We start from the raw sequence: 5,248 nt of genomic DNA, 5'->3' as shown, positions 1-5,248 counted from the left end.
GTGGGCCCTTGCTGCTCTGTTTGCTTCCTGCAACAAAGCACGGCCGAGGTGAATGGGGCATCGGGTGGGCAGCTGTGGGGCAGCTGGGAAGTGAGGAGCCCCTAATCAGCCTGTTCCACCCAGATAGGGGCAGCTCGAGAGTGTGTACCTGCAGAGTGCCCTGGGCTTTCTGGGTCCCACCCTACTCTGGGCCTAGCCAGGTGGGGTGGGCTTCCATCTGGGTTTGCAGGTGAAGCAGGGGGTGAGGATGGGGGTCCTTCAGCTAATTTTGAATGTGGATCTGGTCCCAGATCCTCAGCACCCTGTGCTGTGGGTTTGAATATCCCACCCTCCCCAGCCTGCCAAACAGGAAGGGGGTTGCAGAGCTGGGGTGTTTCCTCTGGCCCTACAGCGGTTCCCAAATTGCATTTAGGCAGCTCCTGTGGTAGGGGCAGCCCAAGCCCAGCGACACAGGGAGAACCAGACATCTGATAGCAAGGTTTGCCAGATAGAAGACCTTGGGATTCCATCTCTCCTTTCCCTCACCCTGCGGTCCCAGCGGGGACTTGTCTCCTTCTCCAGGCCTTTGCTCTCACCTGTGCAGGATGAGAGGTTAAAACTGGTCAGACAGCAGAGGTTCCTAAGCCAGCTTCAGGGACCTTGAGGGCCATGGATGGGCTTGCATGTGTGTCCACGTTCCCTCTGAGCTGACACGCAAACTATTATCTCTGCCACTTTGCTGAGGAAAGCTTTAATCTCGATGGCGTACTTGGTGGTATACAGAAGGTTAGGAATGTCTGCTCTAGGGAATTCTTAGTTCCCTCCGACACCTGCTTTCCCTTTCTGTACCCTCCCCCCATGTGGCACTCTGTTCCTGTCAGTCTGTGTGGCTGGCTCCTCATCGAGGAGCATACTTGGAGAGCAGCCCCAAGAACCCCCAAACGATGGCACATTACACTAAGGCTGTTCAAGTGGGGGAGACAGAAAATATGTGGTGTACACCAGACATCTTACTCCGACAGTGGACCCAACCAGTAAGCTTAGCTTTAAGTATTCTAGCAGCCGAGGGGGAAAAGTAGTTTGCAGAATATTTATGAATTCTCCAGGATTTGTGCTTTGGCTGTTACTGCAACTTAGCCCAAAGCTTTAACTCTGAACAGGTAGACTCTAGGCACTAGGGCTCCCTCGCAGGGCAGAGATTTTGAGATAGGTGGGCCTTCCGAAGGGTCTCCTCTTACCACTACCCCAGCAGTTCAGCAAGCTTACAGTCAGTGAAGGCCCCAGGTCCCAGGAATCCAGACAGGTCTCCTCGACTCCTGCCCTGGAGCCGCTCCTGGGTGGCTGGGGAAGGCAAGGCCCTCACACCCATAGTGGCTTCCCCATTCTGAACCTCACTTTCTGTACCTGGGACATGATGATAACAGTTCCCCATCAAAGGGGATTTTGGAATGCTCACTTCGGTAGCATATATACAAAGGGGATTTTGGAGAATTCACCAAGAGCCTAGGGCACAGCAAGCAGGGATTTAGGTATATGGCAACAACCACATGCAGAAAGCATCTGATAAAGTGGCAAACAGCAGGTCCTCAGGCACATAGAAAGACGCTCCCTGTGGCTGGGCCCTCATGACAGGCCACCCTGGGGAGGGGGTCTCTATCTGGATTTGAAGAGGAAGTCAGTGTGGGTGGGCAGACCAAGCCAGGCAAGAAGGGGAGATGGAAAGGCTTTGGCATGCCCAGGAGACAAGAGCAAGGTCTGTCAGGGGTAAGGGAGGGTTTGTACCCAGAAGCCTGAAAATAAAGGTTCAGAGTTAAAGGTTTGTTGGGCGGGGGGACACCTGGGTGGCTCAGTGGTTGAGCCCGGGTCCTAGGATTGAGTCCTGAATCGGGATCCCCGCAGAGAGCCTGCTTCTCCCTCTGCCTGTGTCTCTGCCTCTCTCTCTGTGTCTCTCATGAGTAAATAAAATCTTTAAAAAACAAAAAAAAGTTTGTTGGGGCTGAGCGTGGGGGGCTTTGGATGAAAACCACAAACATGTATCGGGTGCTAGCCAGGCGATGGGTGCCAAGCTGGGCACCAGGGAAGCTCCCAACCCATGGCAGGAGACAGATGCATCCACAGCAGACAACACAATGTGCCAACCACTCCAGAGTTTGGATTTTCAGGGGAAAGATGTATTTAAGTTACAGGAAATGAATGAAAGTTTATATAGCAGGTTACATAAGTAACAAGTTACAGGAACACCAACCTGCCAGTTGTTGGATAAATGATAACATGAGAGCAGCTGGAGGCCAGACTTGAAAGGAGAAGATATCGATAATCCAGGTGGGCGCACAAGCCTGGACTTGTGTGGACGGCTCCAAGGCCTATTGTTCTGGAAGAAAGGATCCCCCCCGCCCACAACGGCCCAGCCTACCCAGAGAGGGTCAGCCTCATCCTTCAAAACTACAGCCCTTCTGGGAAGAAGCCATAGCACGATGGTGGTCTCTGAGGGCCTCTCGACAGCCTTCGGGGAAACCTTGGGAGGAGAAATCCCAGCGCGAGAAAGGGGGTTCTGAGCTAGGCAGTGACTGTTGAGCTGGGCTGGAGGAGAGCCCAGGGCCTGGCTTCTGGAGAGCCCGAAGGAGAATCCAATTTGCAGTGCTCCTAATGATGTTACATAATGACGTTACATAAGTCCATGACATAAATCCAGGTCCTGGTGTTGACCAGGAATGCCCCTGCCCCGACGCTGACCTCAGCCCAGCCCGAAGCCCTGCCCTTGGTTGGGTAGTTGGGAAAACCTGTTTCCTAAAAGCTTTCCACTGGTGCCTGACAGCAATGCCTTTTCTTGAAGAGCCCTGGTGCCCTTTGTCCCCCCCCCCCCCCCCCCGCCACAGTTGCTGTTCCTGGACTGTGTAAGGCACAGACCAGCACACACCAGCCTTTCCCCAGATACAAGCCCTCAGGAAAGGACAGGATGTCACCTATTTATAACAGTGATCACCTCTGATTGCGAAGTGTAAGATGTGTCTCTGGTTAATTCCAAGGATCCATAGGGAGTGAAGAGTAGCTGTTTCTCCCACCCTGGGCCCAATTAGGGAGTTGGGTGGGAGGGGAATAGAGGGTGGGGGTGCTGTCTCCCCCTGCCCCAGGCCCTTGGAATCATCCCCCCCCACTCAGGATGCTGGTGGGGAGCCTTCCCAGTGCCCCTGTCTCTCCAGTCCACCGCCTGCCAGCTCCCCTTCAAGCTGCTCACCCTCTGCGGAAGCCTCACCCCTGGGTGGCTCCTCCACGCTCTGTCTCTTCACCAATAAGCCTCAGAGCAGGCAGGTGCTCACATGCACATGTGCACACACATATCGTTTACAGAAACACTAAACAGAATGGTCATGTCTGCTGGAAGAGTGCTCCATTCTTTTGCTCCTGCAGTGACCTAAAAGTCAGCTGGGCTTTTTCATTTGTTTATGGTCACGTCAAAGCCTTTTTGCTATTAGAGAAGAAAATATAAATTTAAAAATTACTTGTAAAATAAAGGAACATAAAGCAAAATTATTATCTTTTGGGGTTTTTTGGAATGCTATGATGCATCTCCAAAAACGTCCATCCGATCATGGTGGAGATGCAAGAGGTTGGGGGAATGTGAGCACCTGGAGAGCCCAGGTCCACCACTGCCAGCATCTGATCAGAACCCTGCTGCCTGCAGCCCTCCCCTGGTGGACAGACCAGCCCTGTCCCTGTCTGGTCCCTATCCCATCCCCGCCCAATGCCAGGACCCTGCATTTCCTTCTCTCCTCCTCCAGCTATGGTATCACAGTGAAGCTTGTGGTCTCCGTTGAACCGTGTCCCCTAAAGAGGTGTTGAAGCCTTAGCCCGTCCCTGGGAAGGTGACCTTATTTGGAAATGCAGTCTTTGCAGATATCATCAGGTTAAAAAGAGGCCATTACAGTGGGCTAGTCCAGTATGGCTGGATCCTTCTAAGAAGAGACACAGAGAGAGACACATGCAGAGAGAAGACCACGTGAGGACAGAGGCAGAGATCGCAGCGATGAGCCTACAACTGTCATCTCAGAAGTTAAAACAACGAGTATCCAGCAGCAAAAGAGTTTATTTGGGAACAGCGCAGGAACTGCCACGTGAAACACACGAACGATGGGAGACCGTGGACAAGTCTGGTGAGCAAAGGTGGACGCAGACCCTTTACAGAGGAAAGGGGAGGGAGTAACTGGGAGAGGATGTTACGAACAAAAGTTCATTGGAGGAAAATGGAGGCCCAGAGTGGTGGCGGCCTCTCATTGGCTGCAGGTGATTAAAGTGACAGTGTCTCATGGGGATCCCTGGGTAGCTCAGCGGTTTGGCACCTGCCTTTGGTCCAGGGCGGGATCCTGGAGACCCTGGATCGAGTCCCACGTCGGGCTCCCTGCATGGAGCCTGCTTCTCCTTCCTCCTGTGTCTCTGCCTCTCTCTCATAAATAAATAAATAAATAAATAAATAATAAATCTTTTTGAAAAAAAGTGACAATGTCTCATTGGCTGCAGGTGATTGAAGTGACAGCCTCTCATTGGCTGCAGGGGAGGGCAGCGTGCAGTTGCGGGGCAGAAAGGAAATCCGCTTTCTTCCTGCAGCTCTATGTAGGCGGCCACAGGTGGAAGAAGTGCGGAAGAGCCATCCCTTCATGGCTTTCAGACTCCGTGTTGAATGAATTCTCCTTTACTCGTTTACACAAAAGCAAGGAATGGCCAGTAAGGATTGCCAGTGATACCAGAGGCTGGGAGAAAGGCCTGGAACGCATCCTCCCCCAGAAATGTCAAAGACACAGCTCGCTGACTTTGGACTCCTACCCTCCAGAACTGTGAGAAAATACATATCTCAGTTTCCCCCGTTTGTGGGACTTTGTTACAGCAGTCCTGGGAAGTAATCCAGTGCCCTTGGTGAAGGAGCCCTGTAGTAGACTCCTGCACGCGTGTGTTTGTGTGGGCGCGCGTGGGCGCAGGGGAAGCAAGCAGAGCAGGCAAGCTAGGCAGGCAGCCTGCAGGTAGCCCTCAATCCTGGAGCCTGGAGATGGGCCTAAGCTGGGCAGCATCACTAAAGTTGTGAACCAGGGCAGCCCGGGTGGCTCAGCGGTTTAGAGCTGCCTTCGGCCCAGGCCATGATCCTGGAGTCCTGGGGTCGAGTCCCATGTTGGGCTCCCTGCGTGGAGCCTGCTTCTCCCTCTGCCTGTGTCTCTGCCTCTCTCTCTGTGTCTCTCATGAATAAATAAATAAAATCTAATAAATAAATAAATAAATAAAT

Source organism: Vulpes lagopus, chromosome 4 (assembly GCF_018345385.1).
Source record: "Vulpes lagopus strain Blue_001 chromosome 4, ASM1834538v1, whole genome shotgun sequence".
In the NCBI taxonomy this organism is placed as follows: domain Eukaryota; kingdom Metazoa; phylum Chordata; class Mammalia; order Carnivora; family Canidae; genus Vulpes; species Vulpes lagopus.
This window is presented reverse-complemented; position numbering follows the sequence as displayed.